Source organism: Stylophora pistillata, chromosome 6 (assembly GCF_964205215.1).
Source record: "Stylophora pistillata chromosome 6, jaStyPist1.2, whole genome shotgun sequence".
Taxonomy (NCBI): domain Eukaryota; kingdom Metazoa; phylum Cnidaria; class Anthozoa; order Scleractinia; family Pocilloporidae; genus Stylophora; species Stylophora pistillata.
Genome location: NC_142524.1, coordinates 4,869,970 through 4,894,844, shown reverse-complemented (window position 1 = coordinate 4,894,844; position 24,875 = coordinate 4,869,970). Strand labels below are relative to the sequence as shown.

The 24,875-nt window shown below is 40.8% G+C and overlaps 2 pseudogenes across 2 annotated transcripts; both read left to right on the top strand.

The window, feature by feature from the left end:
• The first annotated feature begins 155 nt into the window (after positions 1-155).
• LOC148727886 (uncharacterized) lies at positions 156-11,388 on the top strand (annotated as a pseudogene). The gene is made up of 6 exons (XR_016002361.1): positions 156-358; positions 1,180-1,359; positions 2,104-2,955; positions 3,415-7,346; positions 7,659-9,817; positions 9,904-11,388. The product of XR_016002361.1 is annotated as an uncharacterized LOC148727886 (transcript).
• A 6,573-nt stretch (positions 11,389-17,961) lies between these two features.
• LOC148727885 (uncharacterized) lies at positions 17,962-24,875 on the top strand (annotated as a pseudogene). Its single transcript, XR_016002338.1, has 2 exons — positions 17,962-19,741; positions 20,159-24,875. The product of XR_016002338.1 is annotated as an uncharacterized LOC148727885 (transcript).

Here is a 24,875-nt window from a genome sequence, read left to right as displayed (position 1 = left end):
TCATCGCCTCCAATTTCTTGGATTACGACGTACCGTGCAACACGAGAGTTTCACTTGAGATCGGGAATTGTGTAATAACACGTAATTTTTTAAATAGTTTAGAATCGAAGGGAAATTTCCTTTGGACTGCAAGCTCGAGCGCATCTGACCTATTACCATCACGCTATATTTGTTTCCAAAAACAATAGTTTGACTGCTTCGATGCATAAGTTAATTTGAGTTGCGTTTCTAACACTGATGGCCGTTTAAGAATTAATTTCAAGTTCTAATCATTGGATTTGTGCATGATTCATAACGGTAATCAGCCTCATCATGCGCTGTCAAGACTTTTGACAATTTACTGAACTTGAATTTCAAGGTAGGTTGATAACATTTTTGCAATATACTTACTCAGCAAGACTAACTACACATCGATGATAGAGGTTTGCTGGACGAACGGCATCTTTCATGACATGACAAGAAATATCGCTGCATCTTTGTGGTTTCCTGACAGCCTTTGTTAGTCGCTACGATCTGATATATTACGTGCTTTTAAAAACAGTCACAAGAGAAATTAGAACACCAGATCGATGGAGGTCTGTGATAAATTAAAATCTTCAATCATTGCGGAAGCTTTTAGCGTAGTTACCGACTACGAAAGATATATCTTCGAAAGATATATTTCCAAGTCTAAGCTAAACTCGAGTCAAGGGGTCCCAAGAATGGGTGAGACTGAGTCAGACTACGAAATGCACTTTACGGGATTTTTCCAAAGTCTTTAGCTTCCAATAATTTGTTGTTTGTTACTGCGTCATCACTTTCGGTTTCTTGAATTCCGGTCGACGTAAGGTGCAACACGAGAGTTTTAATATAGCCTCGGATACATCTAAAAAGAGGATGAGGGAGAATACAGGGTTATAAGAGAATAAAGTGTAAGGTGTACATCTTCAATGTGATGTCAACTTAGACGACTTTCATTTCTGAACGTTGGGGGTTTAATAATTTATGTAAATTTGCGTGTTATAAAATTGCGAGGAATATTTTTATTTCCATTAATGTGCATTTGAATCATTCAGTGTGAACAAGGAGAGCATTGTTTAAAAACTCTATGATTTTGTAGGAAACTTTATTTCTGTCGTTTCTTTTATCTATTTTTACTTTTTTCACCTTTTCTTTTCACTGTGGCCGCACACAAAGCAGTTTACAACAGTAAAAAAGAAAGCAGTTCGATTTTCGTCTTGGGTCACAGGTCTACGATAGTGATTTTGTTTAAAACTGCGAAGTGATAAGTCGCGCTTCATCACGCTCAGCTCGTGCACCACCTCGCCCGCACCAAAATTGGATGATGAGCTCCTCCTGTTGTAGCTGGGTTACTGTGTCGTAAGTAGGATACATCACTCTCTTGATATTAAATATGATGGCACCCATAAAGTAAATTTTGAACGGATGACCCCAATGTTTTTATATTCACCAACTATTATACCAATGAATTCGAAGCTTCAGTAATCCCCAATCCGTCTGTGCCCGGGGGAGGGAAATTCGAAACTTGCAGGGATGGGGACTATGATTCGGAAGTGTCAATTTTTTAATAATTTATTTTTTTTGATAAATGCTGTCAATGAGTAGAAAGTCATGGTTACTGATCTGATTTCTACAAAAAGTGTGATAATCAGAACCAGGACTTAAGTGAGGCATTTGAACATAATTTTGGCTCAGGAGGGGGGAGGGCTGGAATTTGAACGAACCAACTCTTAAAAGTTCAAATGTCAGGATATTTCCTGAGGGGAGAGGGATGTTCAAACTTCCAATTGATCGACACTTATTTGTGGTTATCAGCATGTACTTGCACATTTATGAGTCTGCTAGGTTCTGTACCGAACTTGTGGGGTACACCCTACTCTCAAACGTCAAATCCTAGTTTTTATCGTTTTCATGTCACAACTTCCTACCCTCTCTCAAGTTTTAATAAGCGCGAATGAGTAAGTGTCATGTCACGCAACTTCCGTTTAGTTTGATCGCTCATGGTTCGTGCTTTTTAGTTGTTAGCGTTTTTGTAATGGGGTGTGTTAAGTGTATTTGACATGTTACACTGAATAAATCACCTCTCAAAATATCTCTGTTTAGGTTGTTAAAGAAATTGTATCCAGCTGCTGCGATCTCAAAAGTCGGAGCCAAACATGTCACTGCAGCCCTTTAGTGACAAGCAGCTGAATTATTTCAAGTTTGCCTCCATCGTGTTGAATGAGTTTGTAAACGCTTTGCGTCAAACGTTCAAGTCCATGTGGGACAACACTTTTGGGCATCGGCCCGGATATCAGTTGTGGGATGACTCCACCGTAGTAAGGAACTTGTTCCTCGCCGAAGAGGGTGGCAAGTCCAAAGTTCCTACACACCTCTCCTATGAAGAATGGGACTGTACAGCCCTTTTTCAGTCCACCATATATGCGAAGTCCTTCTCTATGGTGGACAGCACAGGCCATAAGAGGACCCTTGGTGAGTTGTACTTGAGGCACCTTAAAATACCTCATGGAAAGTTTCATGTATCTGTGGTGAGTCCAAGTGGAAACCAAGCCGAGACGTTTACACTCGCGATTGATCAGCTTCGACTGTTAAGAAATGCACTTTGCCACTCACAAAAGTCGGAGATTGATAAACCAACATTTGACCGATACATGCAGCTGGCTAAAGAAGCATTCAAAGCTCTTGGTATCAAAACTGACCCAATTGATGTCATCGGTAGTTTGACAGAGTCCGACTTTCCCACAACAGCAGTTCGCAATCTTGAGCACGGTATCAATCAAGAGCTTCGAGAGCGAATCAAATTTCTCGAAGGCGAGGTTTCAAGTATTGATGAATTAAAGGCGTTGACAAATGCAATAAAGGAAAAAGTTGAAGGCGGAGCAAGTAAGGAAGACCTTGCTTTATTGGAGAAGAAGATGGATGAATTGAAAGGACAAAATAATATAACCCAGAAAGGTACAATATGAATACACTTCTGTAGCTACGTTAGATTTTTTAAAGGGTTTGTTCAAGAATCGACTTGATTTCTATCTTCACCGCTAAAATAGGGCAAAATGCGTAGTCATTTATTATTCATAACTGATAAAGCGGTAAATTTTAACGCCACCTCGCTTCATGAAGGGCCCTAAATTAGAGAAGAATAGACCAAAATTGACCCACTAGGCTTCGTGAAATTTACTTTACTGAGTTTTAGAAGTGCATGGTAACTTCTAAATTACTACACGGAATTTTGAAGATTAAAGATGTGTCTACGATTTGTATCTAAAATGAAGGACATTACATGAAGTAAAAGAATTATCCCAATTTAAGGTTAAATTCCGTTATTTCGACGCAATCTCATTTGATTTAAACTTCTTTAATATCATGATATCAGATTACTTACTATGATTGTCACTGTTCTTTGCCATTTGAAAGATTCAAAGGCATTGCTTCCGCCATCATGTCTTCCTCCGATGGTTCCACACTTCACTGGCCGCCAAAGAGAATGTGAAGACATCGTTGGTCACATGGCTTCCACATGCACCCGAATCGTGTCGATATGGGGCTCGCCTGGTTTCGGAAAAACTTCTGTGGCAACTGCTGTGGGACATACACTCCAGGATAAGGAATTGTCCGTCTACTTCCTCTCCTTACGGGGGCTAAACTCAAAATCTGATTTAATATCAAAGCTCTTTAGCTTTTTCAGGAGAGTTTCTACAGAAGATGAAATACCCCAGCGGCTACCAATCGACGAAGAACTTTTTCAAGTTCTCGCCAAGATTCCAGACAAGTTTGTGATGATTCTTGACAATGCTGATGAATTACTCGAAAGTGGAGCGCCAAACGTGAAAGAAGATTTCGTACAGTTTCTCAAAGACATTCTTAGTCGAACCAAGAAGGCAACTTTTGTCATTACCACAAGGGAATCTCTTGAATTTATTAATGTGCACTTTAAAGACCACCAGGCAGTGAGAATAGGGCCATTAGATGAGTCCTTCTCTCAAGCCTTAGTGAGTGAGTTACTTCCAAATGCTATTGCCGCATCTGATCGTGAAAAGGTTGCAAAAATCTGTGGGCATGTACCTCTGGCCATTAAGCTATTGTGCTCCACCATTTCTAAAGATAGCACTCAACCGAGTCAGTTTCTTGAGGAGTGGAAGGAATCTGTAGAACATAACATTCTCGAACTGGTAGACAAACCAGACTATCCTAGCGATCTGAGATTAAAATTTCTATTTGAATCATCCTTTCTAAGACTTTCAGTACAAGAGAAAGAGGCAGTGGTTTCTTTGAGCATTCTATCGGAAGATTTTAACATCTCGGTTGCCGCAGCTGTTATGGGAGTTAAAACAAACCTCGAGGCAAAGAATATGTTATATAGGCTTCAGAGGAAATCACTTCTTGAATCTGGTTCCAAACCTGATTCATTTTCCATGCATAAATTGCTTCTTTCCTTTGTTAGAGAAAGAGGAGAAGACGAAATGAAAAAAATAGTGCTGAATTCAAAAGTGCGCTTTTCTGCATTTTACGTTTCTCTTTTTGAGAAGTTGAACGCACAGTTTTTGACAGGACATTCAAAGTCAGCATTTGTTGAATTCTATGAAGAGAAGCAAAATATTATTCAGTGTCTAACCGAAAGTTGCTCGGATCCTAAGACATGTGACGCTGTTTTTGGTGTTTTAATAGAAGCAGAGATATTTCTAGATTCCCTGTTCTGGTGCGAGGGAAACGTCTTCAACCAGCTTTATGAATCAGGAATCAATCAAGCGAAAAAGCTTAGAAAAAGCGTTTTTCACAACCAGCTTCTGGTTTCCCTGGCGTTTGGTGAGGTGTGTTGGGGCACAAAAGGAAGAACGATGAAGCTGCTTTCCGACGCCGAGAAGGAGCAAATGTCATGTTCATCCTTCTCAGTGGGACATAGAGGAAAACTCTTGTGTTATAGAGGAATCTGTCAAGTGGCTTCTGAGAAAACAGAGGATGGAATTCTAAACTTAGAAGAAGCCTGTTCGTTGATATCTGGCCTTGGCCACGCTGAACAGAGAATTCTCAGAGTAACTGCAATTCAAGTTCTTGCGATTTGTCATCGCTTTAAAAACCAATTTTCAGTCGCGTCGCAGTTTTATAACAAGGCGTTCCAAGAATGCAGAGCAGTGGGAGACACAAGTCTTCTTATCATTCCACCAATGGAAAAAAAAGAATTGAACATTGTCGATGAAGTAATTCGAAAGCCGAAGACAGATACTCTTACTACTCTACCGCTTAGACTAGAAATTATCTGTGTAGTTCGCAGAGCAACTAAACATTTATTAGATGACTGTACCAAGCAATCAATGAAGAATGCTGTAATTCAAATGGTAGAAGAATTAAAAAAGTCGATCTTTTTTAAATCATTTGGCCGTTGGAAATTGCAGCGCAATGTAAGTCATGAAATGAGGGAAGTAGATCCTAAAAAAGCAACTGAATTGTCCGCTGCAAGCATCACTTATCATAAGATAGCAATTAAGGAATGTAAGAACTTGACTTCAAAAACTAACTCAAAACGAGATGACAATCTTGGGTTACAGGTGCACCAAGAAGAACTTCTAAAGAGTTACTTGGATCATGGAAACACTCTGTGCGAAATGCAAAACTATTCCGAGGCTCATTGCTTTTATAATCGTGCACTTGACATACGAGTCAAACTGTTTGGAGAAGAACACCCAGACACGGCAAGGAGTTACGAAATACTCGGAGTAACCCAGCACAAGCTGGGCGACTTTGCTTCAGCGCTTCAGTCCAAACAGCGTGCACTTGACATCCGTGTTAAACTGTTTGGAGAAGAACATGCAGACACAGCAAGGATCTACCATTTACTCGGAGTAACCCAGAATGAATTTGGCGACTGTGCTTCAGCGCTTCAGTCCAAACAGCATGCACTTGACATCCGTGTTAAACTCTTTGGAGAACATCACGCAGACACGGCTCAGAGTTGCGAATCACTCGGAGTAACCCAGCACAAGCTGGGCGACTTTGCTTCAGCGCTTCAGTCCAATCAGCGTGCACTTGACATCCGTGTTAAACTGTTTGGAGAAGAACATGCAGACACAGCAAGGATCTACCATTTACTCGGAGTAACACAGCATGAATTTGGCGACTTTGCTTCAGCACTTCAGTCCATACAGCATGCACTTGACATCCGTGTTAAACTCTTTGGAGAACATCACGCAGACACGGCTCAGAGTTACCAATCACTCGGAGTAACAGAGCACAATCTGGGCGACTTTGCCTCGGCCCTTCAGTCAACACAGCGCGCACTTGACATCTGTGTTAAACTTTTGGGAGAAGAACACGCAGACACGGCTCAGAGTTACGAATCACTCGGAGTAACACAGCACAAACTGTGCGAATTTGCTTCAGCACTTCAGTCCAAACAGCGTGCACTTGACATCCGTGTAAAACTGTTTGGAGAAGAACATGCAGACACAGCAAGGATCTACCATTTACTCGGAGTAACACAGCATGAATTTGGCGACTTTGCTTCAGCGCTTCAGTCCAAACAGCATGCACTTGACATCCGTGTTAAACTCTTTGGAGAACATCACGCAGACACGGCTCAGAGTTGCGAATCACTCGGAGTAACCCAGCACAAGCTGGGCGACTTTGCTTCAGCGCTTCAGTCCAATCAGCGTGCACTTGACATCCGTGTTAAACTGTTTGGAGAAGAACATGCAGACACAGCAAGGATCTACCATTTACTCGGAGTAACACAGCATGAATTTGGCGACTTTGCTTCAGCACTTCAGTCCATACAGCATGCACTTGACATCCGTGTTAAACTCTTTGGAGAACATCACGCAGACACGGCTCAGAGTTACCAATCACTCGGAGTAACAGAGCACAATCTGGGCGACTTTGCCTCAGCACTTCAGTCAACACAGCGCGCACTTGACATCTGTGTTAAACTTTTGGGAGAAGAACACGCAGACACGGCTCAGAGTTACGAATCACTCGGAGTAACACAGCACAAACTGTGCGAATTTGCTTCAGCGCTTCAGTCCAAACAGCATGCACTTGACATCCGTGTAAAACTGTTTGGAGAAGAACATGCAGACACAGCAAGGATCTACCATTTACTCGGAGTAACACAGCATGACTTGGGCGACTTTGCTTCAGCGCTTCAGTCCAAACAGCATGCACTTGACATCCGTGTTACACTCTTTGGAGAACATCACGCAGACACGGCTCAGAGTTACGAATCACTCGGAGTAACACAGCATGACTTGGGCGACTTTGCTTCAGCCCTTCAGTCCAAAAAGCATGCACTTGACATCCGTGTTAAACTCTTTGGAGAATAACAACAAACATATGAAACATATGTATGAACTGCGGTTATGAGACGTATATGTGAACGATCTTTCGCAGTAAAGCACTATTTGAGCAATAGTGAAAATGAGACCTGAAAAAATTTCAGGCCTGATTTTCACTATTGCTCAAATAGTGCTTTACTACGAAGGATCGTTCACATATACGTCTCATAACCGCAGTTCATACATATGTTTCATAAGTTTGTTGTTGTTTGATTTATCATCTACGGCTTTATGTCGAATTAATTTGATGGCCTGCTCCCAGTTGGCTTGTTAGCTCAACTGGTAGAGCGCTGCACTAGTATCGCAGAGGTCAGTGGTTCGAATCCCGTACAGGCCTGAAATTTTTTCAGGTCTGATTTTCACTATTGCTCAAATAGTGCTTTACTGCGAAGGATCGTTCACATATACGTCTTTGGAGAATATCACGCAGACACGGCTCAGAGTTACCAATCACTCGGAGTAACACAGCATGACTTGGGCGACTTTGCCTCAGCGCTTCAGTCCATACAGCATGCACTTGACATCCGTATTTAACTCTTTGGAGAACATCACGCAGACACGGCTCAGAGTTACGAATCACTCGGAGTAACCCAGCACAAGCTGGGCGACTTTGCTTCAGCGCTTCAGTCCAAACAGCGTGCACTTGACATCCGTGTTAAACTGTTTGGAGAAGAACTTGCAGACACAGCAAGGATCTACCATTTACTCGGAGTAACACAGCATGAATTTGGCGACTTTGCTTCAGCGCTTCAGTCCAGACAGCATGCACTTGACATCCGTGTTAAACTCTTTGGAGAACATCACGCAGACACGGCTCAGAGTTACCAATGACTCGGAGTAACAGAGCACAATCTGGGCGACTTTGCCTCAGCACTTCAGTCAACACAGCGCGCACTTGACATCTGTGTTAAACTTTTGGGAGAAGAACACGCAGACACGGCGAGGGGTTACGAATCACTCGGAGTAACACAGCACAAACTGGGCGACTTTGCTTCAGCGCTTCAGTCCAAACAGCGTGCACTTGACATCCGTGTAAAACTGTTTGGAGAAGAACATGCAGACACAGCAAGGATCTACCATTTACTCGGAGTAACACAGCATGACTTGGGCGACCTTGCTTCAGCGCTTCAGTCCAAACAGCATGCACTTGACATCCGTGTTAAACTCTTTGGAGAACATCACGCAGACACGGCTCAGAGTTACCAATAACTCGGAGTAACACAGCATGACTTGGGCGACTTTGCCTCAGCGCTTCAGTCCATACAGCATGCACTTGACATCCGTGTTAAACTCTTTGGAGAACACCACGCAGACACGGCTCAGAGTTACGAATCACTCGGAGTAACACAGCATGACTTGGGCGACTTTGCTTCAGCCCTTCAGTCCAAAAAGCATGCACTTGACATCCGTGTTAAACTCTTTGGAGAATATCACGCAGACACGGCTCAGAGTTACCAATCACTCGAAGTAACACAGCATGACTTGGGCGACTTTGCTTCAGCGCTTCAGTCCAAACAGCATGCACTTGACATCCGTGTTAAACTCTTTGGAGAACATCACGTAGACACAGCTCAGAGTTACGAATCACTCGGAGTAACACAGCACAATCTGGGTGACTTTGCCTCAGCACGTCAGTCAACACAGCGCGCATTTGACATCTGTGTTAAACTTTTGGGAGAAGAACACGCCGACACGGCGAGGGGTTACTAATCACTCGGAGTAACACAGCACAAACTGTGCGAATTTGCTTCAGCGCTTCAGTCCAAACAGCGTGCACTTGACATCCGTGTTAAACTGTTTGGAGAAGAACATGCAGACAAAGCAAGGATCTACCATTTACTCGGAGTAACACAGCATGACTTGGGCGACTTTGCTTCAGCGCTTCAGTCCAGACAGCATGCACTTGACATCCGTGTTTAACTCTTTGGAGAACATCACGCAGACACGGCTCAGAGTTACGAATCACTCGGAGTAACACAGCATGACTTGGGCGACTTTGCTTTAGCGCTTCAGTCCAAACAGCATGCACTTGACATCCATGTTAAACTGTTTGGAGAAGAGCACCCGAACACAGTGAGGAGTTACGAATCACTCGGAGAAACACAGCACGAGCTGGGCGACTTTGCTTCTGCGCTTCAGTCCAAGCAGCATGCACTTGACATCTGTACTAAACTGATGGGATAACAACATGCAGACACGCTGAGGGGTTACGAGCCATTCGGAGGAACACAGTACAATTTGGGGAACTATGCTTTGGCGCTTCAGTCCAAACAGCATGCGCTTGACATCCGAATTAATGTTTTCCATTGTCAGAGATCACGGAAATTTTGCGTTGGCGGGAACGAGATGGTGGACAGAGTGAGCAGGAAACGAAAACAGATTGACTACAAGGCACTTCATGAGTCCTCTACAGCGGATATATATGAAATGAATGGAAAGAAAAGATATCGGCCTAAATTAAAAGACTGCTCACGAAGTAGAAAAGCGGCAAAGTAAGTACTTAATGCCTCTTTTTAAAGTTGCTGTTCTAAAGCTTGTGTTTGGCCAACTGTTTCATTTCCTATGTGTTTTTTCATAGGAGATAGAGTACCTTATCAAGTGGAAAGGACGGCCCACGTCGACAAGTTCCTGGGAGCCTGCCCTTCATCTATCTAAAGAGCTCATCGGTTGAGAAGAATTTTTACCAAATTATGTTAAAGAGATATCAAATGAAATCCATAAGACTTCTAAGCATTTTTAGTCGTTCTTTTCCTTCAAATGCAAGAAAAAGCCAATACCTGACAAGGTAACTTACATTAGTGTGTCATTTTCTGATGATCGCGGGGCGGGCAGAAGCCTTTAATGACTTTCTCAAATCTATTCACAAGGATCATTCAAACTGTGTATATGATCTGAACGCACCAATTCTTCCGGGCGTTACTGAACAATTATCTCATGTCACAGTGTCATTTGATGAAGTTGTGGTCATCCTTCGTTCATTGGACACTAAAAAGGCAATCGGATGTGATAAGCTGCCCACCATCGTGTTGAAAGAATGTGCTTACTCCCTTGCTCCATCTATAACGGCGATTATTAATTTTAGTTTAAACAAGGGCATTCAGTTATCAGGTTGGAAAAAAGCAAATGTTCCTCCAATTTTTGAAAAATGGAAAAGAGAGTTTGTTGATGACCCCCTACTCTCCTGGTGTTACTCCAGCACACCTAACTGGAAGGCGTCAAAGAGTGGTTATAAATGGAACTTTCAGTAATTGGACGGACGTTGGGTCAGGCGTACCCCAGGGGTCACTTCTAGGACCGATTCTCTTTTTATTATTTGTAAATAACACGCCAAATGTAATAAATATTGCGACGCTGGCTATGTTTGCTGACGATTCTAAATGTTACAGGATATTAAATAATGATGCTGATTTTTGGAAATTGCAGTGGGATTTACTTTCGTTTACAACTTGGTCCTTGTCAAGTGAATTCTATTTTTAGCCCTCAAAGTGCAGTAATGTGCGTATATCTAGGAAGCGTATCAGTCCATATCGTAGCTATAGTATAAATGGTATTGATGTGGAGGTTGTCTCGACTGAAAAAGATTTGGCGGTAGCGATCGTAAATGACACCTCTGGGAAGGAACATATACTCATGATAGTTGCTAAAGCAAATAGGTTAGTGGGCTTTATTAGAAGGAGCTCCACAGGAATTGTTGGCAGTGTTCCGCTGTTGCGTCTTTACTGTTCGTTAGTGCGTTTGCACTTTTGCTATTGCTCTCAGTTATAGGCACCTTAGTCTGTTATCAGCAATTTATTCTTAGTTAAAAATGTGCAAAGAAGAGCTACACGCTTTATACTAAAAAATAGTAATAACTTTTCTTACAAGGATCGCTGAATCAAACTGAAGTTGTTGCCGCTTAATTGCTAGCTTGAATATATCGACTTAGTTTACTTTTTTTAATGTTTTTATGGTCATATTGATCTAATTCGTTTATTTAATTACTATTTTTCCCTTGTTGCGAGTCAGACGCGTCAAGCGTGCTCAGGGCTGAACTTAAAGATTAATAAAAATGATCGTACATCAACATTTTGGGATTTCTATTTTAATAGGATAGCAAACTTGTGGAACAATATACCTAATGGTATTTGGCTGAGTCCACTGACTCTTTTATTTCAAGAGACTTTTCAACGTTTTTGATGGCGATAACTTTCAGTACCTTTAAAATAATTTGTCTCAAATGTCGCCGGGTTAATACCCTTGTTGGGTGCACTTGTTAAGCGGCCTATTACTAAATACTTAGTTAATATTTTAAGAGAGGGTTGGGTTGGAGCTTAAACCTAGTAGGGGACTTAGTCCTGTTGTTTTTGCTCCGGTACTGCTTTGTACAAATCCTTAAATGAATAAATAAATAAATAAATAAATACCGCAACAACATGCATAATTTTTTATTTTGCCAAAACGTATTGATAGCTTCAAAGAGCTGAAGTAAATATAGCGCCTTCAGAACAAGTCAGACTTTCCAGTTGACTTCCAATATTTATGATACCATGTTTTGTTAATAGAAATAATTTATAAAAAGCTGCAAAATTTATAACCCGTTTCAGTGTTAAGAATGTGTTCAATGGTTTGTTTCTGTTCTATTAAATCTGTTTCTCTGAATTTCTCCTTAACTTTATAAAAAGCCTCCAAAACCCTCAGAAAGTGAAATAGCTCCAGTATCTGATGGCTTTTTGTCTGGCTGTCAAGTCACTTTAAAATCAACTGCTGTCAAAGTGCAGCACACTTGCACATTTAAACTATACATCGATACTTTTTTAACAACAAAGGAATCTTATCAAGCGACTCTAAATACACCTTGCTTAGTTTCAAGAATTTTAACAATTATCTCTACCGTATCATTGGTATAGTTTGGATGCTCATGGCTGGAGAAAGGCTATTGATTTTCCTTTAAAGATGAAAACTCATTTTAAAACTCACAAAGCATTTCATTGTACAAGCAGGGAAACTTATTGAAGCAGCAAAAATGCTCCATAAGATGGTATCTCTCACAATATGCATGTAAGTAAAGAATATTTATCCACCTGATTTTTAGCTCATTAACAATTTTTTTTAGCAATGAAGCATTGATATTTGATTGATAGAGAGAGACATGTTAAGAAGGATATAACGTTTTTTAATTTTTACACTTAGATATATTGTAAGACATAATGCAGCGTAATTGTTATCAATAATATTAAATGATGTTTTTATACGAAAATAGATGTGCTTTCTTCCTTTATTTTGCCTTTATTTCCTAGCCAGGACTCCTGCTTCTCTTTCCAGCCTGCCTTGGATACGGTATCCTGTCTCTCAGCTAACTCTGATCCATGATCTGGAAGCTGTGGCATTTGACAAAATCAATGGTGGACATTGTCATGCCGTATCTTTAATAATGGGTGTGCGTGTGGTATATTTACTGCCAAAGCAATTTGAAAGATAGAAATCCTTTGTTTTTTCTGTACGATTAATGTGCATCTGTGAAAGAGATTTCCCATTCATAGCTTCTCTATATGTACCTTGAAATGATATCCGACAGTTTGATGACGTATGGGTTTGTCATATTTTATGCGAAGTAAGGTAATCTGCTTTTCTTAAATCAAATTTACAAGGGTGTAAATCTAGACTTTCTGTAAGGAGTACCGATTCCTCCATGTTACGACGCGCGTCTTATGTCAACCTTCGATGAGCAGTTCTGTCACACCTCTACTTTTTTCAGCAAGCTGTGAATTCTGCGCCTTCATCCATGGCGTATTTACCTGAATAAGCCAGGTTAAAAAGTTTGTTTTGGAAAAAAAATGGTAGCCCATCGTAAAGAAATTTTGCGCAAGACTAAAGTGGTTCTTCGACCTCTATACACACTCACATTGGTCAATTTGCAGACGGATGTGCAAGCAGGGAAAAAGGACACAATTATGTTAAATAAACAACATGCACTTGACATCCGTGTTGAACTGTTTGGGAAGGAACACCCAGAAACAGTTGAGAGTTACTATCAAGCACAATCAACCCGTTCTCAACCGCTTCTAGCTCTTAGCAACCATTTTGGTACGACCATTTTTATTTCTGTCAAACACTGTTTCAAAATACCCTCCCTTCAGCAATGACATCTCGAATTCCCTGTGCGACCGAAATAGTTTTTTTTTCTATTACTATTTCAAGTGATTTAACAAAGGGGAAAGCATTAAGAAGTACGACGTTTTTGTAGGGGAACGTGATATTTGTTTTTCTGAGGCAGACGAAGATTCCTTGAATTCACTGCCTCATATCTTTGACTTGTATCGGTCAAACTCAAAACGTTTTCTGGAGTATATCGTTCCGAGGTAGAGAACTGATATAAGTTCTGTATGAAAGCGATCCTCGCAGTCTTAAACCCTACTTATGTAGTTGTGGAATTAAGGCTTCAAAAAAATTAAGGCCCGCACGGGATTTGAACCCATGACCTCTGCGATACCGGTGTAATGCTCTGCCAAATGAGTTAACAAGCCAACTGGGAGCTGGTCATTATGTTGTTGACTTATATCAGTTCGACGGGTTTAGCAAGAACCAAATGAATAACAATATATATTCACATTTCATTGATTGATATAAGTTTTTATTACCTCCATTTTGGAATCACTGGTGGTCCCTGTAATCTGATTGGCTCAAATTGGTGCGACTTATTCCCAAATTGCAGCACTTTTTGTTCTAAATCGCATCATTTTACGCTTGACTGAGTTTTTGACACATGACGTCAAAGTCTTTCTGTTTTGCACACAAAATACGATGTAAAAGCGTTTCATTCCGATTTTTATTTAAAAACCAGCTTAGAACTGCATCAGTAAAATACTTGAATTGACCAAGTCCTGTATTTGGGCGATTTCAAAATGGATGTAATAAAGTGGTAATTGAGCCTCGTGTCGTGCAATTTTGGTCTGAAATCATACTTGTGATTTCAAATCGAGCTCGCGCTGCGCGCTCGTTCGATTTTGAAATCACGCGTATGATTTCAGCCCAAATTGCACTCCACTCAGTTCAATTACCATTATTTATCAGATGCAAGAGGAAGAAAGTCCTTTAAACATACGGCCAGAGGTATAATTGATTGATTAGAGTTATCAGGATAAACTTGAGCTAAGGGGAAGTATTATAATGAATTCGAGTTAAGGAGAAGTTCGAGTTAGCAGACAGTAAAGTATTGGAAAAATATGGTCAATGATCTTATTCGAGTTACTGGGGGATTTGAGTAAACGGCTGTCCTTACCGGATATGAAAAGTTACGAAAAGAAAGGGAATTTCCCTTGATCTATGACGAACACATTTGTCAAGAACAATAGATTACTTCGTTAAGAATAATGCGTAAGCAAACTTGAGTTGCATTCCCAACATTGAGAGCCAGTTCAGGATGAATTTTCTGGTTATGGCTGCGGGTTTCGTGACAAATTATTCACATAATAAGCCTCATCGCGCACTGCCTAGACTCTTAACTTGACAGCCGGTTTAAATTGAATTTCAGGGTAGGTAAATATCAGTTTTCTATCTACTGACTAAACAAGACTAACCGCCATTTAAGGAAGGTCTATGATAATTTGGTTTGTTACTCAAACAGCATCTTTGCTAAACACTACAAGAAATATCAGTACATTATGTACTCGTCTGATCAATGATCGGCCTTCTTAGTTGCTAGGACCTAAGATGTTATTTGCTTATCTAAAGCCTTTAGCTGCCAAGAATTTGTTGTATTTATTACTGCGTCATCACTTTTGATTTCTTGAATTCCAACGTACTCTCAACCACATAAGTATCAAAATGGCTTGGGGTATATCTAAGAAGACGATAAATGGAAATATGGTGTCCGTTAGTGAAAAAAAAAAAAAAAAAAAAGCGAAGTGCACACCTTCAGTATTTGATGTCAATACAAAAGAGTTTCATCCCTGAATACTGGGAGTGTTAAAGTTAATTTATGTAGATTTTGTCGAAGAGCCATTTTCCGCTTCGATTTTTTCGGGATTAATGGCAACCATTGTGCGTGCGTAACACGTATTATTATTATCAGCAGTAAAAACTATCTGTATGCCATACAGTTAAGAGGAACACCGGGCGCCAATGCGTAGCCAGTGCTCCGGCTAGTGATACTAGAATTAAAAGATAATGTCCGATTAAAAAGTAAGGTTAAAATATGTATATGTATATATAACTAACTGCAGACAGTACTGTTTCGGCCTTCTGGGCCTCATCAGTGCAGTGCTAATGCTAGGATGGAGGAGAACCAATATGGTCACCCCAAACGATCCAACCTTTGTGGTATCGTCTAAGTCATGCCAGAGTGCTCAAACTAGAGTGCACTAGCGAGCATGCGCAATTGCAGAGCAATGACTCATCCTAGTTAGAGTGCTCAATTTGGACATGAAAGCAAAGCTTTGTATGCCAAAGAGCTATATCTATGTATATATATATATATGTATATATATATATATGTATATATATATATATATATATATATATATATATAATATATATATATATATATAATATAAATATATAAATAATAATAATATATATAATATATAATATATATATATAATATCTATATATATATAATATATATAAATATATATATATATATATATAATTATACCTCAAGAATTAGGTTACTTGAACTTTTACTGCAACTCTGAGTTTCATGCCTCTTGCGAAGCAATCGTCAGGCAACTGCCAGAAATAACGGTTACAATCCACCAAAATTTAAAAGACGAAACAATGTATACATGCGCGCGCAACATACTGCACGCGCTATCGTAACGTTAGGTTCTTTAACAGGAATTTCTTGACATGTCTGCAACCTGATGTCAGCTCATTTCTTTTGTTTAAACTTGCCATCTGCGGTTTACAAATGATAAAATATTTTTCCCACAAACACAAGTTGCATCTTTTAGCTACATTGGAATACGAACTAGCTTGTTTCACCTTGCGCCACTTAATATTAAACTTAGTGTCCTTATCTTTAAGACTCCATACATATTTGCTAAGTTCAGTAGCATGCCTGTAACGTTCGTTTCGGAATGAACACAAGTGGTTCCTGTAACGCATTTTAAAAGCGGTGTCACAGAGACCAATGACTTGTGTTTGTGGGAAAAATATTTTATCATTTGTAAACCGCAGATGGCAAGTTTAAACAAAAGAAATGAGCTGACATCAGGTTGCAGACATGTCAAGAAATTCCTGTTAAAGAACCTAACGTTACGATAGCGCGTGCAGTATGTTGCGCGCGCATGTATACATTGTTTCGTCTTTTAAATTTTGGTGGATTGTAACCGTTATTTCTGGCAGTTGCCTGACGATTGCTTCGCAAGAGGCATGAAACTCAGAGTTGCAGTAAAAGTTCAAGTAACCTAATTCTTGAGGTATAATTATCCATAGCTCTAGCCCTGCTATTGAGCACTTTTTAGTAGATGATGATCCCATTCCGCTATTTTGGTTATATATATATATATATATATATAATAAACTAAACCAAATTACGCTAAATGTCCAAAGTTCTAGAGCAGGAGACAAACCGAAGCACGGGTAATACAATGTCTGATGTATCGCGACCTTAAAAGTACGTGCAATGTTCGGTGTGACGGATAGGCATGCCCTTTGCATCTTCTTGAGGACATCTCTGTGACGCCTCCCAACTAACTCCTTCAACGCTACCTCCACTTCTGTCGATCAGAAGTAATAATAATAATAATAATAATAATAATATTTTTATTAATTTTTTTTATTATTGCAATCGTCTAGCGTTAACGAAGGGAATGTTCCATGAGCACTATACGATTTTCGTCTCTTTTCAAGGTCTTCTAGTTCAGGTTGCCTCATGTACATCACCTGACATTGGAAATTGCGTACTAACGAGTAATTTAAATAGTCATCCGAATAGAAGGGAAATTACCTTTGCAAGGGCGCATCTGTTTCCAATATCACTAGAGTCTGACTCTTTTTTTGACTGATGATGTATAAGTTAATTTGAGCTGCTTTTCTAACATTGACAGCCAGTTTAAGGATGAATTTGAAGTTCAAGTTATCCACTTTGTACATGATTTATAGACCCTGAGATAATCAGCCTCATTGAGGTAGGTCAGTACTTTTAGAGATAACTGTTTTCCATCACTTTAGCTTAAATACAAGACTAACCCCATATCAATGAAGTACATCTTGCTGTTTTCTGATCAATGTTCATTTGTGATTCACTGGATGCTGGAATAAACTTTGTGTTCCAACAGTCATAACAGAAAAAAAGGAGGAGGAAATATTTAAACCATATACCGTGACACTATCAGTCATTTGTAAACCTTTCGCATAGTTACCGAAATATCTTTCGAAGTTTCTGCTAAACTTAAGTCAGGTGGTCCCAAGAATTTGCAAGACTGACTACCCAAAGCACATTACGGGATTTTTCCAAAGTCCTTAGCTCCCAAGAATTTGTTGTGTTTGTTATTATCTTTCGATTTCTTAAACTCCGACATACGGTGCAACACAAGAGTTTCAATATAGCCTTAGATACATCTAAAAAGAGGATGAAGAAAATACAGGGCTAAAAAGAGAAGAAAATGTGAGGTGTACATCTTCAATGTGATGTTAACTTAGATGAGTTTCATTTCTGAATTTTGGCGGTGTTAAAGTTACTATATGTAAATTTTGCGTGATCCGAGGACTATTTTTTATTTGTGTCGTTTCTTTTAATTTTTTTAATTTTTTTTTTTCTCTTTTTTTCACGGTCGTCGCACACAAAGCAGTTTGAAATAGCCAAATGGAAAGCAGTTCTATTTTTGTCTTGGTTCACGGGTTTCCGACAGTGATTTTGTTTAAAACGCTCTAATGAGAAGTCGCGCGTGAAGTCCTTTGGTTCATCACGCTCCGCGCGTGCACCATCTCTCCCGATCCTGCACCAAAATTGAACGCTAGCCACCTCCTGTTGTAGCTGGGTTACTGTGTCATAAGTAGGATGCATTACTCACTTGATAGCAAAAATTATTACACCTATAAAACACATTTTCAACGGATGAACCCTTAAAGTTTTTATCACTAGTGTTCCTGCATTTATATAGAGGCCTTAATCATTGCGCCGATCAATTCGGAGCTTCAACTACCCCCCTTCCAGCTTCTGTGTCCGGGAGGAGGAATTTGAACCTTGCCTGGCTGAGGAGTTTGAATCAGAAGAGTCAAAATTTATTTTTTCAATGAATAGTAACTCACGGTCGCTGATCTGCCTTTTACAAAAGTGTGACCATCAAATGCGACACTTGGGTGGGGGTATTGAAACACAATTTTGACCGGGGGGGGGGAGGGAAGAAAGCTGGAATTCAAACGAATAAATCTTCAAAAGTTCGAAGTCAGGAGGTTTCCAAGGGGGAGGATGTTAAAGCTTCAAATTGATCGACGCATAATTGTGGTTATCAGCATGCACTTGCATACTCATGAGTCTGCTAGGTCCGATTCCTAATGGCTGGTGCTTTTGTAGTTGTCAACGTTTTTGTAATTGAGTGTTTTGAAGTGTATTGGACATGTTCCACCGAATAAATCATCCTTAAAAAAAATTTGTTTAGGTTGTTGAAGACATTGTAGCCAACCGTCGCGATCTCAAAAGTCAGAGCCAAACATGTCACTGCAGCCCTTTAGTGACAAGCAGTTGAATTATTTCAAGTTTGCCTCCATCGTGTTGAATGAGTTCGCGAACGCTTTGCGTCAAACGTTCAAGTCCATGTGGGACAACACCTTTAGGAATCGGCCCGGATATCAATCATGGGATGACTCCACAGCAGTAAGGAACTCGTTTCTCACCGAGGAGGGCGGTAAAACCAAAGTTCCCACACACCTTTCCTATAAAGAATGGGACTGTACCGCACTTTTTCAGGCCACCATATATGCGAAGTCCTTCTCTATGCCAGGCAGCACAGGTCATAAGAAGACCCTTGGAGAGTTGTACTTGAAGCACCGTAAAATACCTCATGGAAACTTTCATGCGTCTGTGGTGAGTCCAAGTGGAGACCAGAAAGAAACGTTTGCACTCGCGATTGATCAGCTTCGATTATTAAGAGATTCGCTTTGTCACTCAGAAAAGTCAGAGATTGATAAACCAACTTTTGACCAATACGTGCAGCTGACTAAAGAAGCATTCAAAGCTCTTGGTGTCAAGACTGACCCAATTGATGCCATTGCTGGTTTGACAGAGTCCGACTTTCCCACGAAAGAGGTTCGCAATTTGGAGCAAGGTATCATTCAGGAGCTTCGAGTACTAAACGACTTTCTCAAAGGCGAGAGTATCAACGAATTAATAGCAGTGAAGGAAAAAGTTGACGGTAGAGCAAGTAAGGAAGACATTGCTTTGTTGGAGCAAAAAATAGATGACTTAACACTAGAAATTACTCAGAACCAGAGAGGTATGAAAATACAGCTCTTTTGTGGCTATCTTAGAAATTTAAGACAGTTTGCTACATAATATACTTTATTTCTATCTCCCCAGCTAAGAGATACAGGCAGAAATCGCTTCTTAACCTTTTTCGAGACTAAAATAGGTAACTTAGCTGTTAGAGAACCGTCCGCTTAAATAGACCAATAGTTCAATGACTATTAGATCCGCCATTTTGTGAAAAATTAACAATTTAATAACCTTGTCGCACACGCAATTCTCGACGAGCAGTTCACAAACAGCTGCCGCTCCGGTAGTCGCGAAAAAGATCATTATGCATGCATTTGATCTATCATGTTGACAATTTCAGATTGGCATTTGATTTACAGTCCTTTGTTATTAAACAGAATACTCATCATGATTGTCACTGTTCTTTGCCATTTTAAAGATTCAACAGTATTACTTCCGCCATCATGTCTTCCTCCGATGGTTCCACACTTCGCCGGCCGCCAAAGAGAATGTGAAGACATTATCGGTCACCTGAGTTCCACATCCACTCGAATCGTGTCGATATGGGGCTCACCCGGATTTGGAAAAACTTCTGTGGCAACTGCTGTGGGACATAAACTCCAGGCTAACGAATCACCCGTCTACTTCTTCTCCTTACGTGGGCTAAACTCCAAAACTGATCTAATATCAAAGCTTTTTAGCTTTTTCAGAAGAACTACAAGAGATGACCTACCTCAGCAGCTGCCGATAGACGAAGATCTTTTCAAAGTTCTCACTGAGATTTCGGATGAGTTTGTGATGATTCTTGACAATGCTGATGACTTACTCGAAAGTGGAGCACCGAACGTGAAGGAAAATTTTATACAGTTTCTTCAAGACATTGTTAGTCGATCCAAGAAGGTAACTATTGTTATTACCTCGAGGGAATCGCTTGAATTTATGAACGTGCATTTTGAAGGCCACCATGCAGTTAGAATAGGGTCATTAGATGAGTCCTTCTCTCAAGCTTTAGTGAGTGAGTTACTTTCAAACGCTATTACCACATCTGATCGTGAAGAAATTGCAAAAATCTGCGGGCGTGTACCTCTGGCCATTAAGCTGTTGTGCTCAACCATTTCTGAAGACAACACTCAACCTAGTCAGTTTCTAGAGGAGTGGAAAGAATCTGTAGAAAAAAACATTGTGGATCTGTTGGATAATCCAGACTATCCTAGCAATCTGAGATTAAAATTTTTATTCAAATCGTCTTTTGTAAGACTTTCAGCGCAGGAGAAAGAGGCGCTGGTGTCTGTGAGTATTCTATCAGAGGATTTTAACCTCTCGGTAGCTGCAGCTGTAATGGGTATTAAAACAAGCCTCGAGGCCAAGAAGATCTTGCACAGGCTTCGGAGGAAATCGCTTCTCGACTCTGGTTCGAAACCTAATTCATTTTCGATTCATAAATTGCTTCTGTCCTTTGTTAGAGAAAGAGGAGAAGATGAAATGATAGGAACGATGCTGAATTCAAAAGTGCGCTTTTCTGCATTTTACGTTTCCCTGTTTGAGAAGTTGAACGAACAGTTCTTGACAGGACAGTCAATGTCAGCATTTGTTGAGTTCTATGAAGAGAAGCAAAATATAATTCAAAGTCTAACAGAAAGTTGTTCAGATGCTAAGACATGTGACGCTGCTTTTGGTGTTTTGATAAAAGCAGAGATATTTCTAGATTCCCTTTTCTGGTGCGATGGAGAAGTCGTGGGCAAAATTTACGAATCAGCAATCAATGTAGCAAAGAAGCTTGGAAAAAGCGTTGTTTACAAACAGCTACTGCTTTCCATGGCTTTTGGTGAAGTGTGCTGGGGCACAAAAGGAAGAACGATGAAGCTGCTACCGGGAGTTGGGGACGAGTAAATGTCATGTTCATCTCTCTCGGCAGAGTATAAAGGAAAACTCTTTTGTTACAGAGGCATCTGTCAAGTGTCTTCTAAGAAAACAGAGGAAGGAATACGAAGCTTAGAAGAAGCTCTTTCGTTGATGTCTGGCAATGCTGAAGAGAGAATTCTCCGAGCAACTGCATTTCAGGTTCTTGCCATTTGTCATCGCTTCAAAAAACAATATTCAATTGCATCACAGCTTTATAAGAAGGCGCTGCAAGAATGTGGAGCATTTGTAGACACGAGTCTTCTTATCATTCCTCCAATGGAAAACAAAGAAGTTAACATTGTCGAAGAAGAAATTCAAACACGAAAACTAGATACTCATATTACTCACCCGCTTAGATTAGAAATAATTTGTGTTGTTGGCACAGCAACAAATCATTTTTTTGATAAATATACCGAGAACTCAATGAACAATTCTGTGATCCAAATAGCAACAGAATTACAGAAACCGACATTACAGAGATCACACGGCCTTTGGAAATTTCAGCGCAACGTCAGAACTACACTAAAGGGTGTGTTCAATCATCCCAAGGAAGCAACTAAATTGTCTGCTGCAAGCATCAGTTATCATGAGATGGCCATTACGGAATATAAAAACATGTCATTCGAGACTCACTCGAAACTTGATGAGAATCTTGGGTTACACGTGCATCAAGAAGAGCTTCTAAAATGTTACTTGGACCATGGAAATTATCTGTGCACGATGCGGAAATATTCTGAGGCCCAGAGATTTTATAATCATGCGCTTAAAATGCAAGTTAAACTGTTGGGAGAAGAGCACCCAGACACAGTTCAGGGTTACAATTCACTCGGAGAAACTCAGCACAAGCTTGGCGACTTTGCTTCAGCACTTCAGTCCAAACAGCGCGGACTTGACATCCTTCTTAAACTGTTTGGAGAGGAACACCCACGCACAGCAAGGAGTTACGAATCCCTCGCTGCAACACAGCAGGAGCTGGGCGACTTTGCTTCAGCACTTCAGTCCGAAAAGCGCGGACTTGCCATCCGAGTTAAACTGTTTGGAGAAGAACACCCAGACACAGCTGAGAGTTACGAATCCCTCGCCGCAACACAGCACGAGTTGGGCGAATTTGCTTCAGCGCTTCGATCAACACAGCGTGGACTTGACATCCGAGTTAAACTGTTTGGAGAAGAACACCCAGACACAGCTGAGAGTTACGAATCACTCGCAGCAACACAAAACGAGTTGGGTGATTTAGCTCCAGCGCTTCAGTCAATGCAGCGCGGACTTGACATTCGAGTTAAACTGTTTGGAGAAGAACACTCAGATACAGCAAGGAGTTACGAATCACTCGGAGTAACTCAGCACAAGCTAGGCGACTTCGTTTCAGCACTTCAGTCCAAGCAGCGGGGACTTGACATCCGAGTTAAACTGTTTGGAGAAGAATACCCAGACACAGCGAAGAGTTACGAATCCCTCGCTGCAACACAGCACGAGCTGGGCGACTTTCCTTCAGCACTTCAGTCAACACAGCGGGGACTTGACATCCGAGTTAAACTGCTTGGAGAAGAACACCCAGACACAGCGAGGAGTTACGAATCCCTCGGAGTAACACAGCACGAGTTGGGTGACTTTGCTTCAGCGCTTCAGTCCAAAAAGCGCGGACTTGACATTCGAGTTAAATTGTTTGGAGAAGAACATCCAGACACAGCGAGGAGTTACAAATCACTCGGAGTAACACAACACGAGTTGTGCAACTTTGCTCCAGCGCTTCGGTCCAAACAACGCGGACTTGACATCCGAGTTAAAATGCTTGGAGAAGACCACCCAGACACAGCGAGGAGTTACCTTTCACTTGGAGTAACACAGCACAAGCTTTGCGACTTTGTTTCAGCCCTTCAATCCAAACAGCGCGGACTTGACATCCAAGTTAAACTGTTTGGAGAAGAATACCCAGACACAGCGAGGAGTTACGAATCCCTCGGAATAACACAGCACGCGTTGGGTGACTTTCGTTCAGCGCTTCAATCAACACAGCGTGGACTTGACATCCGAGTTAAACTGTTTGGGGAAGAACACCCAGACACAGCAAGGAGTTACGAATCACTCGGAGTAACACAGCATAGACTGGGCGACTTTGCTTCAGCGCTTCAGTCCAAATAGAGAGGACTTGACATCCGAGTTAAGCTGTTTGGAGAAGAACACCCAGACACAGCGAGGAGTTACGAATCCCTCGGAATAACACAACACGAGTTGGGAGACTTTGCTTCAGCGCTTCAGTCCAAACAGCGCGAACTTCACATTCGAGTTAAACTGTTTGGAGAAGAACATCCAGACACAGCGAGGAGTTACGAATCACTCGGAGTAACACAGCACTCGTTGGGCAACTTTGCTTCAGCGCTTCAGTCCAAACAGCGGGGACTTAACATCCGAGTTAAACTGTTTGGGGATCAAGAACACCCAGACACAGCTCAGAGTTACGAATCACTCGGAATAACACAGCACGAGTTGGGCGACTGTGGTTCAGCGTTTTAATTGACACAGCTTGGACTTGACATCCTCAAATCAAAATTTTGGCTCATCTTCGGTGTAAAAACCTGTGAAGCTCACGAGTGACGTAAAACAAAGACAACAAAACATTATAAACAATAGCGTACAGCAAAACAATACCTTATGAAACAAAGAAAACCTTGTCAGGTTTTTACACCGAGGATGACCCAAAATTTTGCAATTTTTTCTCCCCTTCAAATATTTATTTATAATGGATAACTTGAAGGTTGCTTTGCGAGTATTGCGAAAGCTGTGAGTTGAAAAGTTTTTAAAATGTGCCGGAAAAGTTAAAAGTTAATTGATTGGTTTAGAAGACATTCTTTTGACTTTTGGCATGACAAGAAAGTGATATTTTGTGGATCCAATCAGGATTTGTCATTTATATTGATCTTGTCTTGCGCAACGATCTTCTTCTGTAGCGAAGATAGTCGCTTAATTTTATGGAGTTGATTGTATGTCTTACAAACTGGTCAGTCAGTCACTCAGTCGGTCATTTCAGGTAATTTGGTTTTATTGAGTTGATAGGTCAATTTGTCACCATAAAGGGGTTCAAAGCTGACGTTTCGAGCGTCAGCCAAAGCGAATGTCGCTCAGTCAGTCAGAGTCGATCGGTCAGTCAGTCAGTCGGTCAGTCAGTCAGTCAGTCCGTCCGTCATTCAGTTAGTCAGTAAGCCCGTCACTCAATCAGTTTGCCCGTCACTCCCACAAAATTTATGCAAACAAGA